We start from the raw sequence: 19,609 nt of genomic DNA on the forward strand, positions 1-19,609 counted from the left end.
ATTTAATTTGATTAAACAGAAATAAAGCAAAACAAATCCTGCCTTCACTGTAACCAAACAGCCTCCTCAGTGAATGTAAATTATATAACTTTTCAAATTATTGTGACTGACAGGGTTAGCACTGCTTCCTCAGAGCAAGAAGATCCCGGTTTGAATCCCACTTCCCACAGTCCAAAGACATGCATATTAGGTTTCTGTTCGTCCTGCGATAGACTGATGATCTGTTGAGGGTGTACTCTGCCTCATATCGCACCAAAGCTGGGAAAGGTTACAGGCCCCTGAACCCTGAGCTGGATAAGTGGAAAGAAATAGATAGATCACCATCCATCCATTCTGACTGCAACTAATGGAGGATTATTAAAATTATAACAAGGACAGGCTTGTATCGCTGGATTCTAAAAAACGACTAAAAAACAACATGTTATTCTTAAAAGGAAAAAAACAGGAGGAGAAGCTTCTAGTTAATTTAGGATAGTCACTTAGTAGACAGTGTGACAGAAACATTCATTGCTTCTTTCCAAATGTACTCTAAGGGGTAAATCTTAGCCCCCGCCGTGACAGCTAAAAGTTTCAGTTGACAACATAGATTATAAACAAGGATGGGTCTGATGGTCTGGTCTCTGAGACCATAAATAAGTGCACTCAGACATTGGGGAGAATAAAAAGAAGGACGTAAAGAGCATTCTGTATGAGCAGAGACACTCTATTTGAAACTGTTTTTGAGGTGAGTAAAAGTAATGCATTGTTCACAGTTGAAGAGAGGCTGAAGCCGAGCTGCACCAGATGTAGCAGCAGGGTGTTACGAGCCTTCCCGGCTGAAGCTTTGTCTGTGGAGGCCGATCTAGCTGCCAACATAACACCTACATAGGAGCAAGTGACTCCAACAAAAGCTGACACAAACAGAAAGCAAGTGTAAGCTTTGTCATACTCATGAGATACAGGTGTGAGAAACATGAGAAATGTATTACAAACATATCTTTTCAACTGCAGACGCTGCAGCTCTTCAAATGGAAATTCTAACAGCAGCAGAACTCGAATGAGAATATTCAGTGAACAAAAGATCCAAATCGTAATATTGGACACCTCTGTGTTTCTGATGGTGATGATAGTAGCGTGCCTGAGTGGGTAACACACAGCTACATATCGCTCCAGAGACATCAGCACCAGAGTGAGAGGAGAGATTTCATTGGTGAGATTAGCAAACATGACAAGAATACCACAGACAGGATAAGGTAACGTTATTCTACAAAAAAACATCATGTATAGTATCTGGCTCACTGCCATCTGTAGCGTGTCTGCAAGAACGAGGTTATACAGGAGAATGTAACGGCAGGTTTCACGAAACACTGATTACCTCCTCAAGGTGAACAACATGATCACATTAATGCAGAAGAAAACACAGCATGGTAATGTAGTCAGGGAGGAGAGCAACCTCTTTCTAGGTCATGCAGTCAACAGAGATGTTGGTCTGAGATATATCAGACATATCAAAAGAAACATTGATATCATTAGACAAGAAGAATGCAATAAGTTTCTATTCTTATAAATTCTGGTTTAAAACTCCAGTTGTTTACCTGTGCAGGTAATTATCAGGCTTTAGTCTGTGCTTGGTCCTATGGAGGGCTGGTCTGCCAGCTTTGCCTGCATTTGAATGTCATATATATCATTTCCTTTACAACACAGAGTCATGTGACACAGTTATTTGTCAGCATGGTTAGCAGGCCAGTAACAGATGATGTAATCGAATTTATCACACTGACTGATTGGTTCACACAGTCTCTCCACATGTGAACATGGCCTCTCAGTGCCACACCAACACGTTCTCACTCCCATCTCGTGTGACGCATGGTCAGACTCCCTCCGCGTCACTTATCGACGCGCAGGGTACCCCCCTCGCGTCGAGAAGTGACGTGCAGGGTCCTCTCATTGAATACTGTAGAGCTCCCTAAATGTTGCTTATTGACGACAACAGATTGCCGCGGAAGAGCCTGTTGTCCGTATATTTATATATTTCCGAAATCACATTGTAGTGACGTATACTGAACACAGTAAATTATATAATGTAAATGTAACCCAACCAGTGCAGGGGCCTCCCTACACCCCGGACTCTGCGTTGTGTTAATTTGTGTTGGATTGGGGTGCACCGCAGAGAGACCAGTCGGACACAGGCGTTCAATTTGTGGCTCGGACCGCGCCGTTTATTCGGAACCAGGGGCAAACACCACTCCAACTCTGCTGCTGGCCCTTTCCAAATCACAGCAAACACTCCGTGACCATCACCATTGCAAAATACAACAACACATATACACAGAATACACATTAAGTAAAAATAACCGTGCCTTCTACAACATTCCACGGTCTAGGGAATGAGTACAACACAAAACTGATGCAGTTCGCCACTGGCAGTGCTTACCTTGGCAAATCACAGCAAACACTGAACCAAGGTGGCGCCCGCGCGAACAAGAAATCCGAAGTACGGTGTCCCGCAGAGGACAAATGGTCAAAACTGCCAAACTTCACACCATACATGCAGCTCAACAGCGACACCCCGTGACCCATTCCAGTCACTACCCTACATCCGCCCCTCCTTTAAGTGATGGCGTCCCAGTCATCAAACAAAACAAAATAAAACAGAACAGTCTCACTATGTATACAAGAATAACGGTGGTGGAAGATGTGCAGTGTAATGCGAAAATGTCTATGTGTGTATCTTATGTGTTTCCTGCAGCCCTTCTTGCTTTGGCCCTCTGCCACAGCTTCCATCCCCTTTCTATCTTCTCCCGATCCTCCCCTGGCTCGTTAACTCTCGACCCATAAGTCAGTCTCTTTGGGGGATGCCGACTCCTCGGCAAGTTCCTCCTTGGTTCACTTGGTCTGGGAGGTGAGTGGGTGACCCTGGCAGTTTCATTCCCCCTCCAATCTTCACTCTCTTGTCCTGCCCCTGTGTCCCTTTCCTCTGGTCCCTTGGGGGCAAGTGATCCATTTGGTGCTTCAGGTGAAACTCCCTCCACACCTCCTTCCAGGCTATCAGCCTCCCCGTCCTCGATCATGTCCGACTCTTCATCCTGTCTGATTACTTCACCAGCCTGCTCTCCACTGTCCTCTACGTCCTCAATCTCTCCTCCATGAACCTCCTCCACGTCGAGCTCCATTTCCTCTCTTGCCTCCTCTCCCACCTGCTCCACGGGAAGAAACATACACTGCGTGAGTAGGTTGCGGTGGACCACTCTCTCTGTATCACCATTTTCCGATCGCACCACATACACCGGCATGTCTGGCTGTTTCTTCACCACAATGTATGGACGTGACTCCCACTTGTCTCCTAGTTTGCTTCGCCCCTCCACATGACACACTTTAACAAGGACTCTGTCACCCGGGCTGAAGCTTTGACTCTTTGCTTGTCGGTCATAGTATCTTTTCTGGTGACCCTTAGCCTGGCGAGAGGCCTGATTAGCCTGTGCATAAGCCTGTGACAAGCAGTCATGCAGGGTCTGGACATACTCGCTATATCCCCCCGACCCATTAGTGGTTGACAGCCCAAAGACCAAGTCGACAGGGAGCCGTGGATGCCTGCCAAACATCAAGTAGTATGGTGTGTACCCTGTCGAATCATGGCGGGTGCAGTTGTAGGCGTGTGTCATTGCATCCACATATTCGTGCCACCGGGGTTTCAGGTGAGGTTCTAGCGTCCCCAGCATGTTCATGAGGGTGCGGTTAAACCGTTCAGTTGTCCCGTTGCCCTGTGGGTGATAGGGCGTGGTGTGTGTCTTAGTGATGCCGGTGCATTTACAAAGCTCCTTCACCACAGCACTTTCAAAATTGCGCCCTTGGTCTGCATGCAGTTTTGCTGGGAAGCCAAACTGACAGAAAAAGTTTCTATACAGCACCTTAGCCACTGTGCTGGCTTTTTGGTCTTTAGTGGGGTATGCTTGCGCATAGCGTGAGAAATGGTCAGTGACCACGAGGACATTTTCGATACCACCTTTTGATTTCTCAAGAGTCAAAAAATCCACACAAACTAGCTCCAAGGGGGCACTGCTGTAGATACTGACCAGGGGGGCCCTGACCCCTGCGGTTGGAGTTTTCCTAAGGCAGCACCTCTCACATTGCTCGCACCAAGCCTTGATTTCCTGGAACATCCGTGGCCAATAAAACCTCTCCCTTATCATGTGCAATGTCCTCTCAAAACCAAGGTGGCCTGAGTCATCGTGGAGAGCAGTCTTCACTGATATACGCAAATCCTCTGGTAGCACCAATTGCTCAACTACTCCCCTTTGGCTGTCTTGGACGCAGCGGTACAGGATGCCATCCCTTACCGCTAACCTTCTCCACTCCTTTAAGAGAAGGCGCACGTGCCCTTCAGCACTCATTCGCTCACTGCGGCTCGGCTTCTGGTTCATACTCTTATAGTGCAAGACGGGGCCAATAACAAGGTCTTTTTTCTGCCCTGCACGGATCTCCTGTTTGGTCATGGTGGGCAGGGATTCCATCCCCACATCCCTGTAAGGCTCAGTGGATGTAGGTGGCCCGAGTTCCAGTTCCTCCCCTGCAGGCGTGCCATGGCCAGTGAGGCTTTGAGTATCCTGGGTAGCCTGTGTCACACCATGCCCCTGTTCGTCGACATCCACCCACTGAGGGCATGTCTGTAGGATGTGCATGACCTCCTGGTTAGACATGCGAGAGAGGGCGTCAGCGTTTGTGTTGCTCTGTCCCCTCCGATACTGGACATCGAAATCGAAAGCAGCCAGCCTAGACACCCACCGCTGGCCTGTGGCATCCAGCTTCGCTGAGGACATAACATACTTGAGAGGGTTGTTGTCTGTCTGGACAGAGAATCTACGCCCATAGAGGTGGTCGTAGAATTTGTCGGTGACCGCCCATTTAAGAGCAAGAAACTCGAGTTTGTGTGCAGGATACCTTGTCTCTGCTGGGCTCAAACCTCTACTGGCGAAGGCTATGACCCTCTCAGCTCCACCTTGGGTCTGAGCTAGAACGGCGCCCAGACCCTCCCCTGAGGCGTCCGTCTGCAGAACGAAGGGCAAGCTATAGTCAGGATATCCCAGCACTGGAGCGCTTGTCAGCCTTTCTTTTAGGGTCTTAAATGCCTTCTCGCATTCATCTGTCCACAAAAAGGGTGGGTCGGTAGCCAGACTTTTCTTTCCCCCTCTCCTTTTCTTTCTGGGGTCACCAGCAGTTAGGCGGTACAGGGGAGCAGCTAGGGTAGAGTACCCACTTACATACCGCCTATAGTATCCAGCAAATCCCAGGAATTGCAACACTTCTTTGCGATTTGTGGGCCTCACCCAGTTTTTCACCTTGCTGATCTTCTCTGGGTCTGTCCGGATCCCCTCAGCAGACACTAAGTGACCCAAATACTGAACCTCCTTTCTCACTAGGTGGCATTTAGAAGGCTTTAACTTCAAGCCATGCTCCCGAAGCCGATCGAACACCAGCTGCAGTCTTTCCAGATGCTCATCAAAGGTTTTGGAGAATATGATGAGATCATCAAGATAGATTAGGAGGTGGGTGAAGTTCAAGTCGCCAAAGCAGCAGGTCATGAGTCTCTGAAAGGTGGAGGGAGCATTCTGCAGTCCAAAGGGCATACGATTAGCTTCAAACAGCCCCATAGGGGTGCTGAATGCCGTCTTGTGTTTGTCATGCTCCGCCACCTCCACCTGCCAATAACCAGAGGTGAGGTCAAGGGTGGAGAAGTATCTTGCCTGCCCTAGAGCCTCCAGGGCTTCCTCTATTCTGGGGAGAGGAAAAGCATCTCTCGTGCTACAGGAGTTCAGTTTCCTGTAGTCAATACACAGCCTTAGTGATCCATCTTTCTTGGTTACGATCACGACAGGTGAAGCATATGGACTTTTGCTGGGCCTGATAACTCCTGCTACCTCCATTTCTGTCAGCAACCTTCTCACATCCTGCCACTGTGATGGGGGGATCTTACGGTAAGGCAGTCGAAATGGCCGACCAGAGGGATTTCATGTTGCACAGTCTTTGTATGGCCATAATCCAGGGGGTGCTGTGAGAACACACCCATGTTCCTTCCCACAAGCTCTTTAAGAAGGGAACACTGGTGCTCGTTTTCGACATCTGCTCCATTTAAATCCACTTCCTGGCTTGCCACAACGTGGTCCATACCCAGGCATGCTTCTCTGCCTCCGCTAATGTGATGACTGCCCCGCACCCTGTCTGAAAAGTCCACAATACTTTCCACCAGAGATGCCTTGGCCAGATGCGTGTGAGGCTTGATAGTGATAGCATGCTGGGAGAGGTTCATCATCCTTTCTTCACATCAGCAAGAACTCTGTCCAGGATGTCTTGGCTGAGCCGCAGGGAGGGGTGGCCTTCAATTAGGGCTGTATAAGCCTTTTTTTGTGGTCCAGCTTTTATTTTGCACATTAAATCAATCTCTTTCCCTGCTTGAATGTGCACCTTACGACCAGTATAAATAACAGGGCCCACTGTGTCATCCATATCACACTGGTCAGTGCTCTCAATCTCTAGCAGGGAGGCGTGCCACTCTGGATGAGTCTCCTTGACCTGGAGGAGGAACTGCTGGCCGTAGGTTGCCTGGAGGTGACTTCTGGAGGCACGGAGGACATTAGTTCCCACAAGCAGAGGAACAGAGGAGCGGTACTCTGTGTTAGTGACAACAAAAGCAGGCACACCCTTAAACTCTCTCCCCAACAATTTTAGGTTGATGCGTAGCACACCATGGTAGGTGACACTCTGGCCCCCTGCACCTTCTATGGGTATCTTAGAAGGCTGCAGTTTTTGTTTATGGAGGGTGGGGTGGCTGCGCCAGTACTGGTGCGTAATACTGGTTATCTGGGAGCCAGAGTCGATGAGTGCCCTGCACTTCATTCCGTTGACTTCCACCTCCCCCTCGTTCCTGGGACCAACTAGGGGAGTGCTCTCTCCTCCGTCACCTTTGTTCACCTGCAGTGTGGGGACTTGCTGCTCGCTCATGGTTGCCCCGGCGACCATGGGCTTTATCTGTTTAAAGGCTGAGCTGAGTAAGTGTTTCCCTCCATGGGGGTCACAGGCTGAGGATCGTGTGCCCATGTCTGATCGGGCCCTGGGAGCACTGCTCTGCAAACCATTGCTTCCCACACCGGTAGCATGTGACCACTGACATTGGGGTTGTAGCCCCAGGGGGTGGTCGGACTCTCAGTGGAGTGGCAGAGGATGGAGCATAAATTCTCGATTCAAGGTGGGTCAACTTGGCCATCTGCTCCTCCTGGCTCAGTGCTAATTTCTTGACCATCTCTGCTAGCTCTGACCACTCTGAGGGATGTTTAGCCTTTTCTGCCTTCACATTCACACTACACTCTGATGCCACTTGTACCTGGGCATAAGCTTTCTTTGATTTGTTTTGAGGCTGGAATCTCTTTGTTTCTTTTGCTAAATTTCGGAGCTCAGCCTGCAGCTCACGGAAACTCAAAAGCCGGGGCTTCATTGGCGAGATCCTCGCATACACATCCCCATCATTAATCCCCCGTATGAACTGCCGGGTGAGTTTACTGTCACGGTCAGGGAAAGGCTTGCCTCCTCTTTGGTTTTCTTCCACAGCTCGCAGTGTTGCCTCCAGTGCTATAGCATATGAACAGGCAGACTCCCCAGACCTCTGAACACGCTCATAGAAGTCTGCTAGTAGATCTGAGGAGCTCTGTGTGTCGCCGTACTCTGCTCTCAGTTCTTCGAATGCCCTCTCAGGTGTTTGGTCATGGAGAGGTAGATTCAGGACCAGCTTTCGGGCTTCACCAGTTAGGTGACGCACCACCGTGGAAAAGCGGAGGTGAATGGGGAGCTCTATTGCCTCAAGAAGATACTGCATGTCACGAATCCAGTCCTCTACAAGCACCTTGCTGTCAGCACTGCCAGTGAAGACTTGGACATTTTTCACTTGATGAGTCTGTATAAAACCACCGTAGGCAGCTAATGGGGGGTTAGCGTTGGCTGCAGCCCCGCCAGGAGCACTTAAAGATGTATGCACCTGCTGGGGGGGTATGCCAGGGTGTCCACTAACTTGGGGGTCTAAAGCAGAGGTTGGTACGTGCATTGAGGCATGGGTGCCGGGTGGGGCTATAAAACCTCCATGGGTCATATTCACGATAGGGGGCATGACAGTGTCGGGGCTTATAGCAGATGAGTGGAGGGGGGCTCGAGAGTCATGGACAGCAACTAGTGGCATGTGGGGCAAACGGGGCGTCAGCCCATGCTTTGAACTTTCAAGGGTCTGCTCGGCTGCAGAGGGATTATTCATTATGTCCACTCCCTGCACTGTTAGGGGGCTTGGCATGGCGGCTTGGGGGTCAGGTGTGGAATACAGATGGCTGGTGTATGCTTGGGGGCTGAATGGAACGGTCATCGTTGGGTAAGGAGTGTTAAGTGATTGGTTGGGGGTGGGATGCTGGGTACTGTGCACCGCTGGGTAGTTGGGATATGAGGCAACATGGGGTGCCGGTGTAGCAGTGGGCCCATGGACACTGGCCTGAGGGGAAAAAGCAGGGGGCATAGTTATCTGTACATCTGGCCGAAACACTGGAGGGCCTGTAGTTAGAGGGCTGTGGTTGGACTGGCTTGTCTGGTTGGCTGGCACTGAACTTGGGCGAATTTCAGATAGGTGTGAGGGCACCTGCATTTGGCCTCCATAGGGTGGCAGTGGTGGGGCATGAGCTGGAGCCACGCCAAGATCAGTCTGGGGTGAAAGCATGGTTGGTGGTGGGGTCTGTTGTGTGCCCAGCCCAGAGTCGGTGAGGTCCCTGATTGGGGTGTGGTACTGTAACCGCTGGCCAGTGAAGCTGGGGAACTGGGTGACCAGCTTCGACTTCACTGATGACTGTTGGTCCACTGTACTGGCGCTAGCTGTTGCCCCTTCATTCAAAAGGTGAGGCTGTGCCCTCTTTGGAGTGTCTGCATAGTCTCTCAACATTTTCACTGTCCTGTATCTCTAATTTAGCTGCACCAGAAAATGTGTGTGGGCTACTTGTAGTATGCTTAACTGTGAGTAAGTATAATATATCTCTAGTAAAATAGAACACAACACAGATGTATGACAACCCTACATCAACAACTACCTGAGAAACAGCAGAGAAATTAATTATAGGCTGTTACTTTTGTATCGTTTATTGCATTTATGGAGGGAGTGATGTATGCTGGGTAATGGCACAGCTAGCTACTGGGTGACTTTATTCACCCGCTTCGGCTGTTATCAGTCCATACAATGGGCGTTATTAGCACAAATCAGTCCCATAGATATGGTTGTTCTCATCCATCCAGATGGAGGATCACTAACAAGAGCGTGGAAGACTCCAGAATCCACTCTGGCTGGAATCCGGTGTATATGCAGTGGGTACAGGTAAGACCATTTAAACGGACAGCATTTATAGAATGACTATTAAAAGTCAGCGAGTGTCAGTAATGTTAATGTGGTTATGTTAGTAATACACCGAGTGCTAATATAACAACTTTAAGATGCATTTGTAGATATTATTACGTGTTTTACCATCTTTATGGTGCTAGCTTATGGTGTAAACATTAGCTTATATTGGAGTAAAGCTGTTACTGTTTAAACGATGTTAGCACAGAAATATTAGCTTCTGTCATGACTGATGAAGTTACTGGTTAATAAAGTTTTCAGTAAAGTGTTTAATCGCAGCCACAGATTGACAGCAAATATCTCGATTAGCTTCAGTGCATCTATAATAAATATGTGCAAGTTTCAGTGCTTCGTTTAAACTGTATGATACTTATACTGACCCAGGGTCAGTGTAAAATACAATCCTAGCTGTGTGAACAAAGCCTGGCTCCTTTAATCCTGCATGACAAACCTCAGTAATGCAGGTTATTATTACTCTTTCCTGCTGGCACACCTGTCACACCTGAGAGTCAGCTAGAAACTTACAGTGACGTGGACATCATGCAAAGACTGCCAGACTCTGTAATACTGCAAATGATCAGTGACTCAGGTTAACACTAAACTTTAAACGGCAAATCTGTGTCTCTGTGTGCTGAACATTTAGGATTGAGTCAGGCTGCATCAGCTGAAGCTGTTATTTGTATATATCAGTATTTTTTATTCAGGTGTGGGGAAAATACGTAAGACTGCAGTGAAGCGATGCACCAGATTAATCCCTGGCCAAAGGTATTGTACTTAAATCAGACTACTGATCCAGCCACATCAGCCTGTTGTGAGGTCTGTTTAAAGTAGACTAAAAGTGAACTGCAGGTTCCTGAGAGGTGGACTGTGAGCACAGAAACACACGTTCATACATACAGCTGCAGCAAACTTACATTAATTTTAAATAGATTTGTTACTCTGATGTCTGTCTCTGTGTTAGTCCTCTGACAGACTGGTGACCTGTCCAGGTGTGCTCTACCTACTACTGGGACAGGCTCCAGCCTCTGTAATAGAAATTTTCTGTTATTCTCATTTAAAGTATGTAAGTGCTTATGCATATGCTTAGTTGTGACACTGTTACTGTTCAGTGAAAGTTTCTAAAACTAGATGAACTTACTTCAGCGTCAGCAGTTTGAGAAAACAACTTCCTTTACAGGTGCTGATAAGGCCAAAGGGCACAAAACAGCTTAACCATTGATCCGTTAGGTTTCATAGCGAGACACATGAAGTGTGGTAGGATCAGTTTGTAACTTCCTCCCTCTTCCTTGGAATGCATAAAGCAGCAGCAGCACCACTTCTGTGGCAGCGCTGACATGACTGAACTGTGATGTTTGATGTGTGTTGGCGCAGTAATAAAAAGCTTGATCACAGCTCTTTCTGTGTTGCAGACTTTATTTAAAAAATTCCACGACCCCCCCACTGTGAACCTGAATTGAATATTCAGAAGACATTTGTTTAAATAGTTCTACAGCTCTAGCCGCTTGTGCATCTGTTGCACATACTCTAGAGCTGAGGGTTGGTTGTCTGGATCGGGAGGTAAAGCTGCGAAAGGTCCACTGGCTCATTCAGTTCTTGGCCGAACATCATGAAGTTTGGGGTGAAACCTGTAGCACTGTGCTTGGTCGCCCTGTAGGCCATAGCAGCGTACGGGATCATCAGGTCCCAGTCCCAATGGCAACGTTCTGCTGTGGAGGCCAGGATCTTTTGGGAGAGTGGCATTGAAACATTCAACCTGGCCATCTGACTGCGGTCGGAATGGCGTTGTGTGAGTCTTGTCTATACCAAACAAACTGCACAACCCCTGGAACTCGAATTCGAAATTGCGTCCCTGGTCACTGTGCAGTGCTTGAGGTATCCCATAGCAGCACACCCACTGAGAATCAAAGACCTCAGCGACAGTCGCAGCCCGTTCACCTGGGATAGGAAAGGCTTAAGTCTACTTTGTAAAGTAGTCTTGTATCTCAAGCACATATCGGTTTCTGCGCTCCGTCTCATTCAGTGGTCCCATAATGTCCAGTGCAATGCACTCATTTTGGGCTTCGACCCAGACAGTTCCCATCTGAGCTTGTGGTGTCTTCTTGGGTCGGGCTCTGGACTGACAGCTTGTACAAGTACGGCACCAGAGTCCGACGTCTTCCCTCATGTGATACCAATAGAATCGGGTTCTTGTCTGGCCACAGTCCTTTCGACACCAAAATGTCTGCCCACTGGCCCTTCGTGCATCTGGCTCATCACCTCTGGATGTAGTGTTAAATTCCGGTTCTTTTGGCTTCTTTAGGGCCAAGAAAGACACGGCTCAAGAGTGGTCTTTTACTTTAAAAATGATCTTTAATTTACATATTCCGGAATATGGAGACCTGAACACAAAACACACAACCCCAGGTCTGAAGCACAAACGGAAGCCTAGGTGTTTATATTCTTGCTCTCTACGTCACACCACACTTTAAGTTTCGATCCAACAGCCGAGTTGGTTTCACTTTCTAGCTGCAAAAGCATGTAATTTCCTGTCAGCCTGCAACCTAGTTTTACACTGAAGTCTGGGCCTCTCATAAAACACACTAATCAGCATTCAGATTATATATTTAAATCCCAACATGAGGCAGACAGAAATTAGCAGAGACACCTGGGATACTGAAGGGATGAGGCTTTAATAACGGTACTGCACATTCTGATACACACTGCATAGGCTGTGGCCCGTTAGAATGCTGAACCCCGAATTGTATTTACACTGTAATATGGTGAAATCTTGTTCATTTTTCTGCAAATTTATCATGAAATTGCATAGTAGTTAAAATTACTTACATAGTTTCTTTGTTTTCTATAACAACCTGACCGCCCAGTAGCACTCACCCCCATCATCACTAAGTGCTTAGAGCAGCTGGTCCTAGCACACTTCAAATCCTGTCTCCCCCCCACCCTGGACCCCCACCAATTCGCATACCGCCAGAACAGGAGCACAGAGGATGCAGTCTCCATCGCACTGCACTCTGTCCTCTCACACCTGGACAACAACAACACCTACGCTAGAATGCTGTTTATAGACTTCAGTTCAGCATTCAATACAATCCACCTCTCACAACTCATCAGGAAACTGACAGACCTGGGCATCAGTTCCCTCATCTGCAAATGGTTACTGGACTTCCTGACCAACCGCCCCCAACATGTCCGGCTGGATAACCGCTGCTCATCTACAATCACGATGAACACCGGTGTACCACAAGGCTGTGTGATGAGCCCTTTCCTCTACTCCCTCTTCACCCACGACTGCAGACCGGCTGATGGTTCCAACACCATCATTAAGTTTGCAGATGACACCACGGTGATTGGCCTCATCAGTGACAACGATGAGGCCGCCTACAGGGAGGAGGTGGATCGTCTGGCTGAGTGGTGCGACACAAACAACCTGCTGCTTAACACCGAGAAGACCAAGGAGCTCATCGTGGACTACAGGAGGAATGCTGACCCACATCCACCCATCCACATTAAGGGGACGGCTGTGGAGCGTGTGAGCAGCTTCAAGTTCCTGGGAGTCCACATCTCCGAGGATCTCACCTGGACGACCAACTGCTCCAAGCTGGTCAAGAAGGCTCACCAGCGCCTCTTCTTCCTGAGGACTCTGAGGAAGAACCACCTGTCCTCAGACATCCTGGTGAACTTCTATCGCTGCACCATCGAGAGCATCCTGACCAACTGTATAACAGTCTGGTACGGGAACTGCTCTGCCTCGGACCGGAAGGCGTTGCAGAGGGTCGTGAAAACTGCCCAGCGCATCGCCGGAGCACCACTTCCTGCCATAAAAGACATCTACAGGAAGCGGTGTCTGAAAAGGGGCTGGGAAAATCATCAAAGACCCCAGTCACCCATCACATGGACTCTTCACCCTCCTGCCCTCTGGGAGGAGCCACAGGAGCCTCCGGACTAAGACCACCAGGTACCGGAACAGCTTCTTCCCCACAGCTGTCAGACTCCTGAACTCTGCCTCCTGACATCTGACCCACGTTAACTCATGGACTGAACATACACACCCACAATGGACAACTGTACCCTCAAACACAATAATAACATGGACTGAACCACCACTCACAACCACTAGCACTTTATATAGCCTCTGTAGAAACTATCTACACCCTCACTTATCTTAACTGCACTACTGTATAGCTCTGTGTAAATAATCATTCTGTACATTCGATAATCTTTAATCCTACAACTGTTTACAACTTGCATAGTTCCCATTTCTGTATAGCTGTATATCTCAGATTCTGTAAAGTTATTTATTTCATATTCTGTATAGTTTTTCATATTTATATCCTGCTCATAGCCTGTACATAGCTTGTACTCACTACAGCCTGTACATACTTATAGTTATAGAATATTCACAACATACTTCATACCGTGTACATTATAACATACCATAATAGACCCATTTCTGTAATATACTCACATATCTATATTATTGCTAATATATATTGTAATATATCTATATCACTAAAGCACTTCTGGATGGATGCAAACTGCATTTCGTTGCCCTGTACCTGTGCATGTGCAATGACAATAAAGTTGAATTCTATTCTACATGTTGCCCTCTTATTTTAGTGTACATACTTTTAAGTATTTGTTGGTAAATATAACTAAATTGTTCTTTCAAATAAATTAAATTAAAATTCCAGTTAATTATGCCCTAGTCCAAGTGTTGCCCAAGCTTCCTCTCCATCAGAGGAGTGGCGGTCAGAGCTGATTTTCCAGTTCACATAGCACCACCTGTCATATTCCCACCTGTACTGATGGGCCCATAGGACCCAAAATGTTGGGTAAATGTTCACTATACTTTTTAATGTATGTGTATTTGTATGTAGTAAACTAAAGTATCAGCTTCATTCACAAAAGTTGATTCTGTTCATCTGGTTGTTTTCAGTGGGAGAAACTTTCCGTCATTGATCCAAGTGACTTCTTCAGTCTCAGCTGACTGCAGGTTTCCCCAGTCTTATAAGCATTACATTTACATAATTACTGAAACTCGCACCACTGAAGGAACAATGGGCTGGGAGGTCAGATCCTTGATCATTAATATGCAAACTCTTGTGCCTATTGATCAACAACCACTGATCAGTGGCCACGAGTACCATTCACAGAGGGTTGGGGAATAGCTGCAATCACAGCATTGTAAGATGGTGAAAGAGGTACCCTTAGGCTCCATCTTATCTTAATGACCTTGTAGTACCATATCACCCTATTAGAGCACTTCGCTCTCGCTCTGCAGGCCTACTTGTTGTTCCTAGAGTATTTAAAAGTAGAATGGGAGGCAGAGCCTTCAGTTTTCAGGCCCCTCTTCTGTGGAACCAGCTTCCAGTTTGGATTCAGGAGACAGACACTATCTCTACTTTCAAGATTAGGCTTCAAACTTTCCTTTTTGCTAAAGCATATAGTTAGGGCTGGACCAGGTGACCCTGAATCCTCCCTTAGTTATGCTGCAATAGACGTAGGCTGCCGGGGATTCCCATGATGCACTGGGTGTTTCCTTTCCAGTCACCTTTCTCACTCACTATGTGTTAACAGACCTCTCTGCATTGAATCATATCTGTTATTAACCTCTGTCTCTCTTCCACAGCATGTCTTTATCCTGTCTTCCTTCTCTCTCCCCAACCAATCACAGCAGATGGCCCCGCCCCTCCCTGAGCCTGGTTCTGCCGGAGGTTTCTTCCTGTTAAAAGGGAGTTTTTCCTTCCCACTGTCACCAAAGTGCTGCTCATAGGGGGTCATATGATTGTTGGGTTTTTCTCTGTATGTATTATTGTAGGGTCTAACTAAGACAAAAACTGTGTGAGGCCCGGGTGGACGATAGATGATAACAAATAAGACTGTTTCTGAGTTTTACAGCTGGGGTGGAGGCAAAGTCTTCTTGGGTCTTTGGTTGATTAATCAGGATATGCAGAAGAAGATTAATGGATGGAGACTAGTATTTTTACTTTACTTTGATAGTTTTTTTTTATCATGTACTATAATATATTTTATACTGTAGCTGTGTTGTGTTATTACAGTTGTGAGCCTCAGAATATTGTTTGATAGCAACATATTTAATCAGTAAGAGCTGCAGAACTGTAAATAAGAGAGTTAGTAACAGCCATGAAACCACGACGTCACACTTACACAGACCTGTTCTAAAAATTTAATTTGATTAAACAGAAATAAAGCAAAACAAATCCTGCCTTCACTGTAACCAAACAGCCTCCTCAGTGAATGTAAATTATATAACTTTTCAAATTATTGTGACTGACAGGGTTAGCACTGCTTCCTCAGAGCAAGAAGATCCCGGTTTGAATCCCACTTCCCACAGTCCAAAGACATGCATATTAGGTTTCTGTTCGTCCTGCGATAGACTGATGATCTGTTGAGGGTGTACTCTGCCTCATATCGCACCAAAGCTGGGAAAGGTTACAGGCCCCTGAACCCTGAGCTGGATAAGTGGAAAGAAATAGATAGATCACCATCCATCCATTCTGACTGCAACTAATGGAGGATTATTAAAATTATAACAAGGACAGGCTTGTATCGCTGGATTCTAAAAAACGACTAAAAAACAACATGTTATTCTTAAAAGGAAAAAAACAGGAGGAGAAGCTTCTAGTTAATTTAGGATAGTCACTTAGTAGACAGTGTGACAGAAACATTCATTGCTTCTTTCCAAATGTACTCTAAGGGTAAATCTTAGCCCCCGCCGTGACAGCTAAAAGTTTCAGTTGACAACATAGATTATAAACAAGGATGGGTCTGATGGTCTGGTCTCTGAGACCATAAATAAGTGCACTCAGACATCTGGGGAGAATAAAAAGAAGGACGTAAAGAGCATTCTGTATGAGCAGAGACACTCTATTTGAAACTGTTTTTGAGGTGAGTAAAAGTAATGCATTGTTCACAGTTGAAGAGAGGCTGAAGCCGAGCTGCACCAGATGTAGCAGCAGGGTGTTACGAGCCTTCCCGGCTGAAGCTTTGTCTGTGGAGGCCGATCTAGCTGCCAACATAACACCTACATAGGAGCAAGTGACTCCAACAAAAGCTGACACAAACAGAAAGCAAGTGTAAGCTTTGTCATACTCATGAGATACAGGTGTGAGAAACATGAGAAATGTATTACAAACATATCTTTTCAACTGCAGACGCTGCAGCTCTTCAATGGAAATTCTAACAGCAGCAGAACTCGAATGAGAATATTCAGTGAACAAAGATCCAAATCGTAATAATGGACACCTCTGTGTTTCTGATGGTGATGATAGTAGCGTGCCTGAGTGGGTAACACACAGCTACATATCGCTCCAGAGACATCAGCACCAAGTGAGAGGAGAGATTTCATTGGTGAGATTAGCAAACATGACAAGAATACCACAGACAGGATAAGGTAACGTTATTCTACAAATAGACATCATGTATAGTATCTGGCTCACTGCCATCTGTAGCGTGTCTGCAAGAACGAGGTTATACAGGAGAATGTAACGGCAGGTTTCACGAAACACTGATTTACTCCTCAAGGTGAACAACATGATCACATTAATGCAGAAGAAAACACAGCATGGTAATGTAGTCAGGGAGGAGAGCAAACCTCTTTCTAGGTCATGCAGTCCAACAGAGATGTTGGTCTGAGATATATCAGACATATCAAAAGAAACATTGATATCATTAGACAAGAAGAATGCAATAAGTTTCTATTCTTATAATTCTGGTTTAAAACTCCAGTTGTTTACCTGTGCAGGTAATTATCAGGCTTTAGTCTGTGCTTGGTCCTATGGAGGGCTGGTCTGCCAGCTTTGCCTGCATTTGAATGTCATATATATCATTTCCTTTACAACACAGAGTCATGTGACACAGTTATTTGTCAGCATGGTTAGCAGGCCAGTAACAGATGATGTAATCGAATTTATCACACTGACTGATTGGTTCACACAGTCTCTCCACATGTGAACATGGCCTCTCAGTGCCACACCAACACGTTCTCACTCCCATCTCGTGTGACGTGTGACGCATGGTCAGGCTCCCTCCGCGTCACTTCTCGACGCGCAGGGTACCCCCCTCGCGTCGAGAAGTGCCGTGCAGGGTCCTCTCATTGAATACTGTAGAGCTCCCTAAACGTTGCTTATTGACGACAATAGATTGAAGAGCCTGTTGTCCGTATATTTATATATTTATAGTATTTATATATTTCCGAAAATCACATTGTATTGACGTATTCTGAACACAGTAAATTATATAATGTAAACAACTACCTGAGAAACAGCAGAGAAATTAATTATAGGCTGTTACTTTGTATCGTTTATTGCATTTATGGAGGGAGTGATGTATGCTGGGTAATGGCACAGCTAGCTACTGGGTGACTTTATTCACCCGCTTCGGCTGTTATCAGTCCATACAATGGGCGTCATTAGCACAAATCAGTCCCATAGATATGGTTGTTCTCATCCATCCAGATGGAGGATCACTAACAGGAGCGTGGAAGACTCCAGAATCCACTCTGGCTGGAATCCGGTGTATATGGAGTGGGTACAGGTAAGACCATTTAAACGGACAGCATTTATAGAATGACTATTAAAAGTCAGCGAGTGTCAGTAATGTTAATGTGGTTATGTTAGTAATACACGAGTGCTAATATAACAACTTTAAGATGCATTTGTAGATATTATTACGTGTTTTACCGTCTTTATGTGCTAGCTTACGGTGTAAACGTTAGCTTATATTGGAGTAAAGCTGTTACTGTTTAAACGATGTTAGCACAGAAATATTAGCTTCTGTCATGACTGATGAAGTTACTAGTTAATAAAGTTTTCAGTAAAGTGTTTAATCGCAGCCACAGACTGACAGCAAATATCTCGATTAGCTTCAGTGCATCTATAATAAATATGTGCAAGTTTCAGTGCTTCGTTTTAAACTGTATGATACTTATACTGACCCAGGGTCAGTGTAAAATACAATCCTAGCTGTGTGAACAAAGCCTGGCTCCTTTAATCCTGCATGACAAACCTCAGGATGCAGGTTATTATTACTCTTTCCTGCTGGCACACCTGTCACACCTGAGAGTCAGCTAGAAACTTACAGTGACGTGGACATCATGCAAAGACTGCCAGACTCTGTAATACTGCAAATGATCAGTGACTCAGGTTATCACTAAACTTTAAACGGCAAATCTGTGTCTCTGTGTGCTGAACATTTAGGATTGAGTCAGGCTGCATCAGCTGAAGCTGTTATTTGTATATATCAGTATTTTTTATTCAGGTGTGGGGAAAATACGTAAGACTGCAGTGAAGCGATGCACCAGATTAATCCCTGGCCAAAGGTATTGTACTTAAATCAGACTACTGATCCAGCCACATCAGCCTGTTGTGAGGTCTGTTTAAAGTAGACTAAAAGTGAACTGCAGGTTCCTGAGAGGTGGACTGTGAGCACAGAAACACACGTTCATACATACAGCTGCAGCAAACTTACATTAATTTTAAATAGATTTGTTACTCTGATGTCTGTCTCTGTGTTAGTCCTCTGACAGACTGGTGACCTGTCCAGGTGTGCTCTACCTACTACTGGGACAGGCTCCAGCCTCTGTAATAGAAATTTTCTGTTATTCTCATTTAAAGTATGTAAGTGCTTATGCATATGCTTAGTTGTGACACTGTTACTGTTCAGTGAAAGTTTGTAAAACTAGATGAACTTACTTCAGCGTCAGCAGTTTGAGAAAACAACTCCCTTTACAGGTGCTGATAAGGCCAAAGGGCACAAAACAGCTTAACCATTGATCCGTTAGGTTTCATAGCGAGACACATGAAGTGTGGTAGGATCAGTTTGTAACTTCCTCCCTCTTCCTTGGAATGCATAAAGCAGCAGCAGCACCACTTCTGTGGCAGCGCTGACATGACTGAACTGTGATGTTTGATGTGTGTTGGCGCAGTAATAAAAAGCTTGATCACAGCTCTTTCTGTGTTGCAGACTTTATTAAAAAAATTCCACGACACCTCACACCACCCCTGTTGCGGCTACTCTAACCAATGGCCGCGGCAGGCTAAACATGAGGACACCGATGACGTGCAACAATTAACGCACTGTCACGGACCCAGTTCCAGGGATTCGGGGTCCGTGAGCAGTGTGGACTCAGTGTGGACTACTATTGTAATTATTATTTTTATTATTATTGTGGTTATTGTTATTATGGTTGTGTCTGCTGTCCTG

At 46.1% G+C, this 19,609-nt stretch overlaps 2 pseudogenes; both read right to left on the bottom strand.

Annotated features, from left to right (window-relative positions):
* Nucleotides 1-475: 475 nt before the first annotated feature.
* Nucleotides 476-2,559, bottom strand: LOC146566473 (odorant receptor 131-2-like; annotated as a pseudogene).
* A 13,474-nt stretch (nt 2,560-16,033) lies between these two features.
* Nucleotides 16,034-17,055, bottom strand: LOC146566474 (odorant receptor 131-2-like; annotated as a pseudogene).
* Nucleotides 17,056-19,609: the final 2,554 nt, after the last annotated feature.

Source organism: Mchenga conophoros, linkage group LG10, assembly GCF_057382185.1.
Source record: "Mchenga conophoros isolate Kocher_MC1m ecotype Shallow Benthic linkage group LG10, M_conophoros_male_GT1.1, whole genome shotgun sequence".
In the NCBI taxonomy this organism is placed as follows: Eukaryota; Metazoa; Chordata; class Actinopteri; order Cichliformes; family Cichlidae; genus Mchenga; species Mchenga conophoros.